We start from the raw sequence: 17,730 nt of genomic DNA, 5'->3' as shown, positions 1-17,730 counted from the left end.
AGTCAAAAATTGTTTTATTAAGTGTTGGGAATGTCCACGGCGTTCAACAATGTTGTGTGTTGATTAATCCAGTCGAATTTGCAACGACCAAACAAACTTATGTGTTGTATGACTTTTGAACACCCTGTACAAGAGACTGACTGAATTTTATACTTGTCGATAAATCAGGACTTTTGATTTAGATGAAGACGTATTATAACCCTGTTCCGTCACCATCTTAAAATATGCGTCATGCCAGACAAAGTTAAATAAATTAAGAAAGTACGAATTAACGAACTGATTTATATCGTACGTATAGCCCACATTTTTTTAAATCGAATTTTACCCGGACGAAATAACATTTGATTGTTTAATTTTAACCGTCTAATCACAATAAAATATTTTATTAAATATTAAAATATTATTACTACAATTAACACTTAATATTTAAAATATTTAAAATATATTAAAATGATGCTCTTTCTATCGAAATGTTCGATTTACAATTAGAGCATCATCTTGTAAATCGAACATTTCGATAGAAAGAGCATCATTTTAATATATTTTAAATATTAAATGTTAATTGTAGTAATAATATTTTAATATTTAATAAAATATTTTATTGTGATTAGACGGTTAAAATTAAACAATTATAATCATCACAATATGACGCAACATTATCATCTCATAACATTTGATGTCTGAGTACAAAATCTGTGAACACACATAAGCGTTGTTGTGCTTAACACCTTTCGAATTATTCGTACTCGTAATTTTTAATTTAATTATTTTTTTAATTGTGTAATTAACGTGGCATATACCTACTTTAATTTATAATCTCTTTCAATATCACTGAAGCTTGTATATATCTACTTCTCCTTTATTGTTAAAATTGTGTTAATATCTCGTTTGATTAGTGTTCCCAGGAAAGTTCAAACACACGTTTCTGAATTTAAATACGCTGTGAAAATAATAGTTTGCCGCGGTCCGTTCGTATCTTTTGTCGAGCACGAAGAAAGTTAATAATAACGTCGTGGACAGTACGCGAAATTGTTTTGTTTTTTTTATTTAAATTCAAGAGTGTAACTGATATTCTCCCTAGAAATGCAAAGAGCTTTCAAACTTTTGTTTCAGGTCATTATTAATTTTATACTTTAATTATTATCACAGTAATTTTAATATTGTTTTGTTAAATATCATACGGTTTGAATTTCGGAACAATTTTTGGGGCAAAGTTTTGAGATTGTTTACTCAAGAACGAAATCTTACATGAATTTATATATAAAATAAAGAATATAAATAAATAATTAACACTTTATATAGGATGAATATTATTAATGCGTGTAACGTAATAGGAAAACTGCTGTATCCCACATCGTAGGGAAATTTCAAGAGGAGTCTGTATCGTGTGCCTCGTCACAAAAAGTCCGTAGTTCGAAACCCGGAAGTCATCAATCATTCGCGTTTACGTAACGTAACAAACTGTGAATACCTATTGCATTGTTATTTATTCAGGCAGGATATTCTAAGGTCTGATTGGTGTTCCGAAGGCACGTAAAGAATCTAATCTTGAGTATAGAAATTTTATAAGCGTCAAAGTATTTGATGACAACGATTAATGAAGGTAAATTATTAATAATATCTGGATATCTCGTGGGCAGAAATTCTGCAGAAGATTTTAAGCTGTGTACAGAGCACAGCGAAAGATTATATTCTTATCTTATCACTGACCATGACCTCTGAGACATCTGTAAGTAATAAAAACAACTCCTGGAAATTTCCCCTCACACACATAGCAACGTCTAAGGTTGATCTATTCGGGGCTGATGGATCACTTTTGATTCTTTCGCACACAACAAACGAGGAACAACTTCAGAGGAAGAAGGAAGGTTTACGAGACCACCATGCTGTGTGCCCCACGGGTCCCTGAATATGTTAACCAGTTTTGACGAAATCTAGTATGAAAGATTATTCCAACCTAAAATTTAACTTAATGTTATCAGTAAGATGGCGGCGACAGAACAGCTACGTAAATTTAGTGTTCTGATATGATTTAGAATGGTAATATCTTTGAAAAATACGTATTTTTTTTTTGTTCAGGTGAATTCAAAACAATGAGATCTTACCAAAATCTGTCCTGAGGTTTATAAACAAGAAATATGTTTTCTAAATTATACATTGCGTCACTCTGTCTTCATTTGTTGAGATCAGCAGCATCCGGTGTCTACAGGCGCCCAAATGTAATATGACAAGGATATATTTCGCGAAGGATGCGCTAAGAACTAGTTTGTTTTAAAGGACTCCTCGACTTACGGACAATGCAGACGTGCTCATAGAAAACTGACGATTTAATAATCTCATTTGACAATAGAACTCACTCCTGTCTACAAAATAAGAGTCATAACATCTCAGATGTGAATATGAAATGGATGAAAGTTGGATTTTGCGATAAACTTTTTGTTTTTATAATGGACAGGCGTTGTGTTTTGTTTGCGGTCGGAACTGAATCTGTAATTATTCAGGCAGTTTTGGCTATCTCCGTCACCAGGGCAATGATGATAGAGGCAGCAATGACCTCTGAAACGTCGATAAACTTCTACCAGACTATTCGGCGTAACAACTGAGAAGACATCTTCTGACTCACCGGCGTGAAAAAGTCGAATCCTACTTAACTCAGTTCAGTAAGTCCAGAAACCAACGTTTCGGAGGCTAGATCTGTTTCCATCATCAGTGAACAGTGTCCGTGACAGTAGCTCCGAAACGTCGGTTTCTGAACTTAGTATTAGACGCGTCTAAAGTTTTAAATCTTGCACGGTTCTGTTTAGTCACAAGGATAAATCCTGCATTAAGGGATTTTAAAAAGTAAAGCGATTAAAGCAACACTTAAGAACTTGTCGTCCGTGGTTAGTGTTTATATGAGAAATATTGAAAATATTTGCTAGGTTTGAACACCATCTTGAAGGAAAGATATTTTAAGATTTTGTTTACGATAAAATTTAAAATTCCTTAATTGGTTTAGTGGGAATAATAATTTATATTTGTAATTATCGAGTGTGCCTTATCAACCCACAGTATAAACACGTAAACAGATAAAAGTTATAAAGCTATGAAACCAGCAAAGCTATAAAAAAAATAATAATCAGACGTATTTTATCCACAGAAGGGAAATAAAATTTGTTCATAAACCAGTCCTTACAGAACATCCTAATTTATATTATATCAAGGTTACAGTGATCAGGAAAATCATGCATTTGTACGCGACAGAATATTGAATATTTTACACGCTTACGTCCAAGGATTTATACATTGAATTTTAAGATCAGGGAAATAGCACGGAATTTTTAGAAAGTTTATGATAGGATAAAAGTTCATCGGACAAATGTCGTAATATCACCAAGCGTCTGAAATTCTTTAGCCTTCTTTTCTGACGTCTTAATAGATTATTACAGAGACAATGACGTAGCAGAAACGTTACTTAATCAGACTGCTATGACGTAAAATTAGAGCACTTTGTTACAGATCCATTCCACAAGCTACGAGATATATCTTGAAAAAGGCGTCGTAACAGAGATGATGATGGAGGATATATGACACTGCCAATTCGTGTCTGAACACAATGAAATGCAGATCTTGTGAAAAGTGTGCAAGGTTAAGGCTCTTATATTTCTTCGAAGAAGTTGACTGAGACCTAACACGTGATAAGTAACCCAAGCCTCGCAGAGGAATTTTTTTTTTCTTCCAGAAATTCAAGATTGAAGTAATGCATTCGTGGGATTCAAAATTTCCCTCAGACAAAAACGGTGGTACAATTCTTTACAATTCAATTTATTTCTTAATCTGTGAAGATTTCGTATTTCATTATTCGGACATTTAAAACTTACGTTTTTTTTTCTCTCGCGTGTTTATACCCGGAGCATATTCGAATATAAAATGGCGGTAATATTTTAACTAGGCAACGTTTGAGTTTTCGTAAACCCGAAATTGTGTTTCAAACGCGCAACTCAGTCGGTAAATTGACTTGCTGTAAGGACGGATGATGTGGTTTCGATTTCAATCACCAGGTGGCTACTCTACCTCAGCGATGCTCTTTTCGTCAGCTGGTTATGACGTCATACTAGTATGGTGCATACGCGCAAGGAAACTTTATCTGTAGACTACAAATTGTTTTTCTTGTAAGTCTTGTGCATTTTCTAATCTTGTAGAGCAAGATATTTGGTTGCTTCCTGTGGACGCCTGAACAAAAGCTGAATGTCTGTGGAAGAATGCATTCTTTGTTGCTCGGTGGTGTACGTTCTGACTGACACACTTTCAGGACGGAAAGGCTGGCTGCTTGTGACACTACTTCGCTTGGCAGGCGATAGAGAGAGACAGATGACGGTGTCCCACACCGACAACAGCGCCATTGTACTTTTACTGATACAAGATTATCGCTTGTAACATCCTTGTCGTAGAATATCCAGTGTCTGAAACTTGTAATCCGTGATATTTTCGGACGAAACATTATAATATCATCCTTAGAACAAGTGTAGTTAAAACCAATGTAATTTCCGGGGACTCAGGGCAGTATGATGACGTCCCACACCTGGAATAGAGGCTTTACAACTGAGAGCGTCCGCTTCAAGAATTTCTTACTGATTTAGAATCGGCGTTTAGAATTTGGACACAAAACGAAGGCCATCACGTGCCGAATCAGACTTAAGTAACATGAACGTTAAGTCTCTTACTGAATCCGCGCTACGGTTATAACACAGCCAGGGATTTTTTAAATGGCTGTGTCGCGGGTGTTTGGCCACCCCTGCTGTTTCCGTGAAAGGTTTGAAGTGCGGGCCGAGGTCTGTGGGTTCTCGCGTAAGGTTTCGGAGGAATATACAACTTACATCTTCAGGACTGAACTGAGGAAAGTTAGATAATGAGGATCAGGCAACTGTGGGCTGGGATGTCTGTTTTGAATTATGCATTTTATTCGGAAAACATGGAAGGAAAGAGTCACTTGACAGACCAAGACGTAGATGGGAAGATATTTAAATGGACGTTAAATAAGTGTGTTGTAAACGCGGTAACGAACGTTAGGTTTTTAAAAATAAAAATCTGATAATTTGTTAGACGAGTCTGATTGTAGCTGAGGTGTTTTTTTTTTTTTTTTTTTTTTTTTTTTTTTTTTTTTTTTTTTTTTTTTTTTTTTTGGTAGACTCTGAAAGTGATAATCCAAACCAGTCGTGTCTTCAGCTCAGCCGATAAAAGTTTCATCCTGCGTCGAAGATAATTTTATCTCGTGATCCTGTCGCATATTAGCCCTTCACTTACGTAATAAACTATCATTTCACCACACACTTTTCCGTTTAGCATTGCTCATAATAATTAAAATGATACTTCACCAAGAAGATGTAAATGTCAGGCAGTTGCCTAATGAAAGACGCCAAAACCATCAAAGTGAAATTGTTTTCGTTACGTAATCTCGCCTTGCCTCATGTGCCACCTAGTTTCATGTTCTGAAGCTGAAAAAGGCTGTTGGATCATGGAACTGCTCGCTCGCCTGCTGCTCGTGGTTCCAAAGTATTTGGTAGGGCGCAGCACCTTACATGTTACGCCACGTCTACATTATTCCCTGTTTACACGTAAATAATGCTCATGACAACTCAAAATGAGGAATTTAGAAAGGAAAAGAACGGAGGATATAATGAAACCAAAAACCTTAACTGATATCGGTAGCAGGGGATTGATCATACAGCACGTAGCATTGTAATATGCAACTACACGTGTACAGTTATGGTCACGAGCTTCGGGGTATAAAGAATAAACATGGCGTTTAGGTTTGTTACATTATCACAAGTTCGTAGTGTCCTGACAGGCGTTCTTTGCTAGGAAATTGAACTGGAGTGTATCTTAGCAAAGATTATATTTTGTTCGTGTCTTATTTTGTGAGCCCTGATTCTGTTAGTAGATCATGTAGCCTGCTGCCATCTAGCGAACAAACACCACGTATAGCTCACGGGATTATATCAGTCTTTATCTGAAAGAAATTTTTATTTTAATGTATCTTTTTCGAGTTAAACGGAAGACTTTGACGAGAATCTTAATGTTTAATCACATTTCTTTAATCAGAGAAAGACAGATGGTTGGGTCACGTCGGACACACGGACTGAAAGTAAAGCAGGAAGTGGGTTTTAGCGTGTCTCTACCACGCAGGTCCCATACACGCGCCTGCGCCAATAGCCTTTCGGCATTTTAGTCTCTCCATGCGGTAGACCCAGTGCATTGATTTTACGCCGTGAGACGTTCGAGTTAAATAAATGTTGTTTGAAGATGAGCAGACTGTGCAGTAGGATGTGGTGCCATCTGTTGGCGGCAGCACAAACTTTTTGTGTCTAACAAAACTCGAATTAACAACGTGGAAGAACCACTATATAATGGAGAGTGGTTCTTCCACGTTGCTAATTCGAGTTTTACAGACACAGCTTTCTGCAACGGATTCTCACGTTGTAAGATGCCCTAGTTTGGAGGTCATTTTTCGATCCTGTACAGTTTCTTAAGTTCTTTTAAAAACTTCGATTGAAGACAAGTCGGTAAGTGGGCCTGTATAAAAATCGATCCACCTTTTCAGCGCCAAACATCGATCGATAACTATCGAACAATGGAAAAATATTTATTAATGCTACAGTTCTTTGTCTTAAGAGCGCGCACAGTTCTTATTCTCTTCGCTGTAAGTAATTGGGAACTTCATTTACTTTATACGTACACATGCGAGAAATTTTGCACCAAAACACGAGTAAACCCGTTGTTAGGATCGAAGAGCGGACTTTATTCCAACAGTAAAGAAAAATCACGTGTTATATAAACGAAACTGTAGCTAAGGAGAGAGTAAGTGTTGCAATTTGTGGCCTGTAGAGGTTGACACAGTCCGTACCGTGGTGTCTATTCACGAAGAAATTAAGAGGAGTGGTCCACTCTCTCACAATCTCTTTCATAAAGATCCATTTTAATACCTTTCCATCTACGTCTATATCTACCAGTCCGTCTCATATCTCGTTGCTTTCCTGTAAAACGCACCCGGAATACATTTTCCTTGTGAAAAAGGTTTCGAATTGTACTCGTTACGAATAAGATGTATTTGATTTGGCGTCGTCGAATGTCAATGTCGTCCCATGTCTGCCTTGAGATTCCTAACGCCTTGTAATGACTGTCGTTTACATATGGACCAAACGTGAATTGTGATATTCTGACACTCCTTGTATTGTGTGTTGCAGGTATGCATACGTGTCGTCGTAGCGACTAGTTAACCTACGACGTGCTGCGAGCGTTTCAAAAGGTAGCGTTATATATATATTTTTATTTATTCTGCGTGTTGGATGTCAATAAAAATTGGGTTTTAAACTTGTTATTTACAAGAAAATCTCATAAACTATACAGTTAATATTTTAATATTTTCCATCAAATCACAATTTTTAATAATAAGATAATAAAATATAAAATATTTAAAATATCATTTCACGTTCCGCATCGAATGATCGATTTATTCCATATTTATTAATGTCTTATTTAAATCATTACTTTACAGACTAATATTGAACATCAGATGAACCACGCCATATATAAAAAACAATACCTTCGTTCTAATATATAAGAGTAATCTGATAAGAACATTTTCAATAAACTGCATAACATTGTAAAGATTGTAATTCGAGTTTTTTAATTAACAATCTAATTTATACCTGAGGACGGTTTAATATAACCGAAACATGTCGTAAGAGACGTTCCAATTTGTAAATCGATCATTCGATGTGGAACGTGAAATGATATTTTAAATATTTTATATTTTATTATCTTATTAAAATTGTGATTTGACGGAAAATATTAAAATATTAACCTAATTCACAATATGACGCAAATATACTACCTTATAAACTATACAGTATTAGAATTAATTTTACAGTCAATAGTGGTACTTGTTCAAAGTGATTTATGGTATCGTCACTATGTCTCGGTTACAAAGCTATTTGTTTACGAAACGACGTGGTTTAGCACGGAAAGGTGAGACCAGTACCGAAGCTCTAATTCCCTGATGTTTCTGCTCTATTTAATGCATTAATAATAACTGTATTCGGCTGACTGTGTGTTCAGTTCCGCAGCCAAACAAGGCCGAGTACAGCAAAGTTTTAAAAATAAAAATAGAATAACACGTAACACGATTTAAAAACGTAAGAAAATAACCTAACCTAACTTTCAGTTAAAAAACAAAAAAGAAACATGGCCGCATGTACTATACATAAAACTCACAGAATAACAATTGCTTCCAGCTCGCAGTTGGTATCACAGAACAGTCTAGCTTTCTGTCATCTGTGACGGTAGCGAGTGTCGTATTCTGTGGAACATCACACGATATATTTCTTGGAAAATAATAATAATAATAATGGGTTGGTCTTCTGTGTCCAATGTCATGGCAACTACGGAACTTTGCAGTCTTGTTGCGATGTAGAGGGGAGCTTCCAATGTGTGTTAGTAGGTCTTTTATCTCGGTCCGCCCTCCGCCATCTGGAGGCCGTGCTGTAAGGACTAATAAATTACATTACGCCATCACACCAGTAGCTTTCTGTACGTAATTCAGCAGTTGCAAGTGTTCGGTTTGACAGCGGATACACGTAAACGTCCCTCAGAAGAACATTTTACGAATAAAGCACAGGAAACACAGATTTTCTTGAATTCTTTGTACCTTTTTGATATGGGGAACCCCCCCCCCCCCCCCCCCAGGCACCACGCAACTTTTCTAGTGCGCGCGCGGTTACCAGGAAAACCTAAACCAAGTAGAATTGGAGTACACCCGTAGCCGATTTCGGCCAAATTACGTATCTTGGTCGTATATATTAAATGTTGTCGAGCAGGTATAATGTTGGTCTAATTTAGTTAATTTTAAGGGTTACATTACTCAGTAAACTTTACATTTATGTAATAAATTCGAGTCTGTGTGTTCTCATGTGTAGGATTTGTTCAACGTGATTCATTTTAAAGACCGATGCTCTTTTGTTCAAGGGACCGATTAAAGTTTTTATGTTTTATATATAATCTCGTGGATCTTATCACAATTTTATACACGGTTTTTTTATTTTAAATTTAAAGTTCTGTTCACTTTACATAATTTCAATGTTTGAAGTTTGTTACCATCGTTTTGAACCTTTTACAGACGTTTAGCAGTGGATTTTAATGAAACTCGATCTACAGGCTAACATTTTTTTACGAGTGCTGAAGTTAACTGGATTTAAATTAACTTTAAGGTCCATATTTACTTACCGACTGGAATTAACTTTAGTGGCCATCTTGTTTTGCTTTAATTCCAGAGAGAATTAAGTCACGTTTTACTGTTTTCGGAAAATATTACACAGAACACATTTTAGAACGTAACAAGACGATTGCTCTGAACGTTGATATGACTAGTAAAATGTTCGGGGATTTTGAATATCGCACTTTTATCTAATTTGCGCTGGAATTAAATGCTGATATATTTTTTTTACGAATTGTTTTTGATTACCTGAATGTCGTTAAAATTAAACACAAACTCAAATTAAAGCTAATGACGTAGATGATCGTGTTCGTACGTTCATTGATACGTGCCGGCTTTATAGAAGTTGGCAAGACATACGTTTGTAGCCTGATTGAAGTCATTTGATTTTTTTAGAGTATCGTACGCAACAGAAGACTTTTAAAATGTCGTCAGATTTTTTTTTAAGGATTTTCATGGACCAGAATCATCTCTAAGCTGGACATCAAATTCTGCTCACTGCCATTTATTTTTATTTATTTAGTGTTCTGTCTGAGGACAGGTCCATATGAACAGGATCCTTCCATCCTTTTCTCGGACTGGGACCTGTTCATATACGTTCTTGGCAGATGATCCAGAAGTGGTTTGCCATTGCCTTCTTCTGTGTGTGAATGGAGTAATTGTTGGGATGCCACGGAGAAACCGGGGAAGAAGCCCCCGGAGGAAAACTCCGTGTTGCCTAGACCACGGCCTTGCCCAACACAAGTTATAAATTCGGGCACCGCCGGCAATCGAACCCGAGACCCCCAGGATTACAAGGCCAGCGTTCTAACCGCTAGACCACCTCATCTTATTATTATTTAGTGTTCTGTCTGACGACAGGTCCATATGAACAGGATCCTTCCATCCTTTTCTCGGACTGGGACCTGTTCATATACGTTCTTGGCAGATGATCCAGAAGTGGTTTGCCATTGCCTTCTTTTGTGTGTGAATGGAGTAATTGTTGGGATGCCACGGAGGAAAACTCCGTGTTGCCTAGACCACGGCCTTGCCCAACACAAGTTATAAATTCGAACCCGAGACCCCAGGATTACAAGGCCAGCGTTCTAACCGCTAGACCACCGTGGCCATCTCACTGCCTTATTAATAATAAGTTCTTTGTAGCATTTCGTCATAAGACGTTATTAGGAAGTTGGAGTGTTAAAGCCTTTTACCGTTCACATGGTTTGTCGTACAATTCTCCACTTATAGTGGGCTTCATATTCAACAGACAAACAGCACGCCAAAGTAATTAATTACGAAAACGTGGTCGGTAAATGATTTAGCAGCTCTGGATGCCAGTTCAAGGGGAAGAAAGATGGTGGATCGGGGTCATGACGAAGGCACACGTCGTGACGTCACACGTACGAGGTATCTATCGCTTGTATTCCTAGTGAAAGCTCACGGAGTTTTGTTTTTTTGGAAGGACGAATCAACATTGAATGTGTCGTGTGGGTTAATTATGAGGGCGTACTGAAAATTCCTCTTATTTTTCCCCAAGAAACATCGTCACTTAAAACTTTCGTGTGTGATATTACATAGTTCTGCCACTAGATGTCTCTGAATTACAGTCGTGAAAATGGCCGACCGTAACGAGACGTCAGTACAGAATAAACAACGGACAGAGACTGACTTTAGATGTTGAGAGTTATTTAAGGGGGCGATTCTGATGGGAAAGTAATATTCGCCGTTTTCTGATACGTTAATGATGATGTGCTTTCGAAATTCAATCTGTTGGCGCCACCGTCTACACTGAGCTCCTGACATGTAGCACGTTTTCCTTCAACCTGACACTGCGCATGCGTACGAATGACTACAGAGTTTTATCGCCATTGTTCGACTGTCTTGTTCCAACCACCATACGATCTAGACCGCAGCTAACCAGAAAGCTAAACTGCTTTGAACGTGAGTTCTGTCGCAACGGCATTATGAAACTAGGAGGGATTATTGTGTTGAGTGAGTGAGAGAGTTAAATACAAGTATCTGTTTTGATTCCAGTGAAATATCTATTGGTGTCATGAGGAACACAGACACATTAAGCTTAAAAAGATTGGCTTAGCCCCCTTTTAAAACCTAGAGGTCACTATATGGTCAAGTATTTCGTACTTTTTTATTTTATTTTATAGAAATATAACCATGCTCTTTATTTGATAGCCCCCAGTATCGATCTCACCTCAGAAGATTGTTCGTCCGCTGTGTTGGTATTACCGATTGTAGTGAATTGGAAAGTGCGGTTTGAGGTCTGTGACATAACGTCCACACCAAATTTAATACAAATTCGTCTAGTTGTTCTCGAGTTCAATCATCAGCCCTGACCAGTCCGATTTGCGTTTATTTTATTTACGTCATCTAAAGAACGTGTTAACAATAAAATAAGCCACGATAATCAGTTTGTTAAGAAAGTTGTCTGTAAAGTCTGTTTTTATATGGAGTGAGCTTACGTAGTTCGGCATTTCCACTCTTTGGAAGACACTTTTTATAGTTTCTTTAACTTTTAAACTGTAGTTATGGTACTCGGAGGAGAATGGTGGAGGGAACGTTTAGCAGAATGACGTCAGAGAAGCTCAGGAACAAGGTGGACGTCTTACGTGCCACTTGAGTAGCCGTGCCCATTCGTTGTCTTACTAACGGACCGGAAAAATAAGAGCGGGTTACCGAATGGCTTTCTCCGTTGCGATGCACATTACGTAGTAGAAAACAAGGTTTCATTATCAGCACGTACAAATCCGTCTGAGGTCTGCAACACGAACCCTTCTCCCAAAACATGAGGGGTACTTTGACGTCGTCATACGCGCAGGGGCACGTCTCGATTAACCAAGTGTCCCCTCCTCCTCCTCCCCCCCCTCGTTTGGTTTTATAAGTGGTACAAATGTTCATTCCAAACATAACCTATAACTCAGTCGAGGGAACGCAGTCGACAATCGGAACATGGCAGCGTAGCGCAACGAACACATTGGCGCATGCGTGTAGTGTCTGCCGTGACGTCACTGGGGTTGTAGTGACATTTGTTCGCAGTGGCTCGAAACCAGGTTCTAATTGATGAGGTGACAGGCAGAAAGGAGGGGGGAGGGGAGAAGACTGGTTTCTGTCATGTTTTTTTTTTAAAAGTGTGTATACAAGTTATTATAAACAAACGAATAGCTGGTGGTTTCAAATGTACAGTTTGCGACTGTAATCTTGAGACTTGAAAGGAATGCAGGAAGTCCCGTAGCGTTAAAGGCAGACGCTACCCCCGCAAGTCTCAAGATTACAGTCGCGAACTGTAGTTAGTAAAGTAAAATATACGATGGACGGGAGATACTGCCGTGTTATTCTATGACAAGACGAATTACGTAAACTTTGATGTATTTTATAACTTTAATAACATAATATCGGTTTGAATTTCTGCGTACGTGATAGCCATAATCTACCCTGAAAAGCTGATAGTGGCTTAGACTGTAAGGAAATCCTCCGACTTTAATATAATCCTAGGGTTTTCTGGTCAGTAATTTATATTTTAGAGCGTCGGATGACCGGAAGATTGGAAATCATATAGAAGGAACCTGTCGAAATCTAGATTGTAAGGTACTATCCCGGAATTTGTCTAGAAGGACTGAGTAAAACCACGAACATTTTGTGGGCCGAGATTGAAGTCCCTAATACAAAGCATGAATTGTAACAACGAGACCGCTACATTTGGTCAGAAAAGAACGGGTAGATGGATAATATTAAAGTGGATGTCATTGTATAAAGATCAACTTTAATGTCGTTCTCCTAGTTTACACCTAGTTTCGAGAGACCTAGGCTTACTTGGATGGATAATATTAAAATGGTTTGCAATTTAGTAGGGTATGAGGGCGTGGACTACATTCGTCTCTCTCACGATACGAACCAGTGGCGGGCTTTTGTGAACATGGTAATGAACCTTCACGTTATATAATGTACGGGAGATTTCTGGACTCACTGAGCTACTACAATCTTCTCAAGGACCGCTCCGTGGGGTTAGTCATGGAGCTGTATTCCAGACTGGTTCCCTGAGGGGACGAGGTTTCTGAATAAGATTGGACTTACAAATATTGTGTAATATTTTTATGTGTAATGAATAATTAGTCTTGGAGCGGTTCGTTGTTGTGAGTTCAGATACAGCCCGAACATAACCTAACTAAGTATGATTCGAGGTTTTTCACGGCGGTGAATCCGAATATGGCTGTCTTCTGGATTGAAGCGTCCTGAAGACAGCCATATTCAAACATAACCTCATTCCTTACCTTCACATTTCTCTTAAATCGTACATTGCGAGTCTCTAAATTCCAAACTGAGCTCGTCGAACGTTCAGTAGACTTCGACATACACCTTCATTTTTTCCTTTATTTGTTTATATTATTTATCCGTTCCTTGCTTTGATTTTCTCATCCTTATTTCATTAGGTAATTGGGCTGAGAGACTAAGAAGAACTTTCGTCAGAGAATCTTTGACAGATTATGATTTCAAGAGTCACAGATGATAGTAATTAACATTGTCGGACTTGTAGTGGATAGCTCCCGCTTGATGGCATTGTGAAGGCGAAGGGGACAGGCAGACCTTGCTTGGAATGCGATTAAGTAGCCAAGTACCTGAACTGGCCGAGTGGAGCGCGACTTGTCGGCTGGCTTTCATTCCAGGGACGGAAACGTTACGTAAACAAAGATTTGCTTTCTAATAGCACCAGGGCATTATCGATTGGAGTTGAGTAAAAACACACACTGCTCAGGGGAGAAACTTGAAAAGGGGGCCATGTGTTGTAAAAAGGTGTTTGTTGGTGAAACTTGCGATGGTATAGAGTTACAGCGTCAGACATTTTATCTGGTTTCTCTTCTACTGTGCCAGGGATGTGGTTTGAACTAAACACTTGGTGTCTGTCCGTATGTATCCCCCCCACGGGCCCCCTCCGCCTAATTTAAAGTTGACATATTTGCTTCAGGAAGACTGCCAAGAACTATAAATTAATAATGAAAATTTATCGTGATCCACGTAACCAATGCTGATATAATTTACAACGTGCCTTTGTAGAACCCTAAGGTTCAATACCGAGTTAAGAGCCCTTCACAAACCTAACATAACCTAACTTAACCCACACTTATATAAAACAACGAGTAAAATAATATTATCGTACGTTTTAGCCTATGGTCTGTACTCTCGTCTTACGAAATACCAGCGTGAAACCCTAAACGCTAAGTACTTTCTCAATTCTACGAAAACTTTCTTAAAGCTGGACATTTTTTCGGAGATATTACTGCTTAAAATTGTTCCAGCTCACAGTTTCGCACAGCAGCCATGTTCTCCTCGTCTCAGACTTCGAGTTTGTAACATTTATACCTCGAGTCCCATGAAAATCTTTCATTTGTTTCAGACTAAAAATAAGTCCCTTCGTAAAACAAAAGAAGTTCGGTAAGCGCTGATCTTGTAAATGTGTGTGTTAACCCTTTTGAGTCCGTACCGCGAAGAAAACACCGCACTTCACCATTACGAAGATCAGCTGATTTAATTTGGGTATTTGAAGAGTTCGCGGAGTTTTTTTTTTTAATTTTGTAAAAAAAAAACCTCATTAGTAAACTTTCAACATTTTAGCGAGCTTATACCTTCCGCATTTAGCAGAAATTGCGAACTTTAGCCATAGATAGAAGGCAAAGAGGGCAGATATTTTTCCCCACTTGGACGTAATTCATACAATCGCTGGATTTCTGCGCTCTCACTTTCTAAATTCCGAGGCGAGGAGAAAAGTTAACATAAAAGTTGCTCATTCTAACCGGCAACCGTGGCCTACTTCATGGGTCTCACTCGATATTGTTCTTCGCGTGATAGGAACTGCGATATCCCAAAAGGTCACACGGTGAACGTGAAGGCCACGGAACACAGGCTGTGGCCTTGGTAGAGACGAAACTGTCAACGATTGACTTCTGTTTTCATGGCCGTCAAGGAGTTAATTCGTTGATGTAAAAATCTAACAAGTTCTTGGAAAAACTACAGGACTTTTTTACGTCTACAATAGCTTCAGCCATCTTGGTGATGCCAGCAAGAAATCTGCATTTAACTTTAAATCATTTATACGAGGTGCGATCGGAAAGTTTCAAGACTGTGTCAATAGAGGGCGAACCGGATGTAGTACGAGCTTCTGCCGATAGGGGGTGCGGCCTACATTCATAGTGAATCAGTGTGCCAGCCGGCATCATCGAATTAGCATTTGTTTCATAGTTACGGGCGTTTAGGTAGTGCATTACACCGACCCTCCTGCGATTTCGGAATGGCGTGTGCATCAAATTGAGCCAAAGACTCGCCAAAACGGCTACGGAAACCTATGAAATGCTAAAGCAAGCATTTGGGGAGTCCGCAATGGGTCGTGCACAAACTTTTGTGTGGCATTCACGTTTTAAAAATGGCCGAACCTCTGTCGATGATCACGAGCGTTCTGGACGACCATCTTCGAGCACAACGCCCGAAAATGTTACGAAGATCGACGTCGTACCATCAACGACTTGTGCGACATTGTTGGGATAGGCTATGAGACCTGTCAGCTGATTCTAAAGGAAGAACTCCACATGCGACGCATCCTGTCTGAGGACCAGAAGCAGAATCGACTTCTCGTTTGTCAGGAGCTCAAAGATCTTGCAAGAATCGACCCCAACTTCCTTTCTAAGCTCCGTTTGACTTCTTCCTCTTCCCAAAGATGAAAATTCAGCTAAAGGGAAGGAGATTTGAGATGATAGAAGAGATTCAGGCAGAATCGCAGATGGTGCTTGACAGGCTGACAAAGAAAGATTTCCAGGGATGCTTCCAGGCTTGGCAGCGGCGCTGGGATCGTTGTGTTCACTCCCAGGGGAACTACTTCGAGGGTGATGGATGAATTTAATACCTGAGATAAGTGTACGGGTTTTTATAGGCGCAGTCTAGAAACTTTCCGATCGCACCTCGTATCATCATCGTCGGTGATTGGATTTTGTTGGCCCAGGACAGAGTCCGGTGGAGGGCTTTGGTTAGTTCGGTGATGAACCTTCGGGTTCCGTAAGCCATCTGGTTGGTTGGGTCCACTATTTGGGAAGCCTGAGGGGAAGAGACCTCTGGGGAGACCTAGACGTAGATGGGAGGAAAATCTCAGGCGGGATCTATGGGAGATAGGAGTTGAAGGAGACTGGATTTTGTTTGACCATAAAGAATTTAAAAAAAGCGAATTGTATCTATTTTGAGGTTCGCTGACTCCAATTTTATATGTAGCGATTACTGATATTAATGGTTGGGAATTTCCTGTTCAGTGTTGTACTTATCTGTGTTGGTACTGCTCTAATCAGCTGTGGTTTGTTACGATTTCGGAAGCCGGGAGGTTATTCAACTACGGGGAAGGAAGGAAATGCGTGTGATACGAAGTGAACCTCACTTTGGATGTAATATAGCCTGAAAAATGAATTTCAGATCTGCATTGTCATTGGTTCCTAGAAATTTATTGTCCTTTGGGATATTATTAAAGTAGCTTATATAAGAATCTGGGCTTGTGACATTGAAATGGAGGTTTGCCTAAAATTTGTCGCGGTGTTTGCGCTTATAATTACGTGTCGAGACATTCCATTGCTCAGATTATGCGTGTTTAAGAATTAGTTCGGTTCCTGTGTTTGAACGTACTACAAAATGGTTGCAGTCGTTCAATCCTTTTTGTTGAGTTTGTGAATACGATTTACGGCTGTTCATTTAGTTTTGTGTTAGGCCAACAGATGGTGCTGATAGTCACGTTCGAGTTTGTTCTGGACGAGTGCTTCCTACCTTAGGTCTCTGCAGGGGAGGGCGGAACTCGGTTGCTTGCTTTAGAAATGTCAAAATAGGGCCCTATTGGGTCGTTTATACTGTTCGAGACTGTAATCTTGAGACTTGTGCTTTGTTGGGGGAATGTTCCCTGCAGCCAGCAGTAACTTCGAGCGATTCTCCTCGAGCTGACTGCAGCGTAACAGAGAAAGTGTACGAGGTTCGTAAGGGGGACGAGGGGAAGTGTGCTACCCTCCCCTCCAACACGGTGTCTGTAAGGGGGCTGAGGGGAAGCGTGAAACCAACCTCCCAAACCCACCGCTGTTCATTTGTCGTCCGGCGCTGCTAGCGTGTAGAATATCTAAAGTAGGTTAAAGACTTGTTAAAACGTTCGGTAATTATTGTCGAAGAAAAATATAGAATCGCGTTAATTTGCGAGTGTCACGTAGTCATAGCTACACGGATACATAATTGATAGTTCAAATTCGACACAAAGATGTGATTTTAAGTTTTAATGTGGTGTTGCCCGACTTATTATCCGCGCAGATAAATCGAGTCACCCAATTTTGAGACGTAATGGCATCATCGTCTATTTCGGGGAGCTTACAAATAAATAACAAAAAAATTATTTATAAGCTACTAATAGCATAGCTGGTCAAGGAATTCCTCGCCTTTTATGGAACCTGAAGGTTTACAAAGGCCTTGTTAACTTAATT

General features: G+C 39.1%; 1 protein-coding gene across 7 annotated transcripts in view; it reads left to right on the top strand.

Annotated features, from left to right (window-relative positions):
• The window catches only part of LOC110829644 (uncharacterized), a 531,721-nt gene that overhangs the window by 493,258 nt on the left and 20,733 nt on the right, over positions 1-17,730 (top strand). For 3 of the 7 annotated variants that reach the window (XM_087357233.1, XM_087357234.1, XM_087357230.1), the window contains one exon: positions 7,224-7,285. The exons of the other annotated variants lie outside the window; for them this stretch is intronic. The gene's annotated coding sequence lies outside the window, so the exon portion shown is untranslated. The remainder of the gene's footprint in view (positions 1-7,223; positions 7,286-17,730) is intronic. 7 annotated transcript variants of the gene reach the window in all.

This window comes from Zootermopsis nevadensis, unplaced genomic scaffold (assembly GCF_977971745.1).
Source record: "Zootermopsis nevadensis isolate Lab colony 2312 unplaced genomic scaffold, Znev_1.0 Znev_ptg000028l, whole genome shotgun sequence".
In the NCBI taxonomy this organism is placed as follows: domain Eukaryota; kingdom Metazoa; phylum Arthropoda; class Insecta; order Blattodea; family Termopsidae; genus Zootermopsis; species Zootermopsis nevadensis.
The sequence above is the reverse complement of the archived record's forward strand: the minus strand, read 5'-3'. Positions and strand labels throughout refer to the sequence as shown.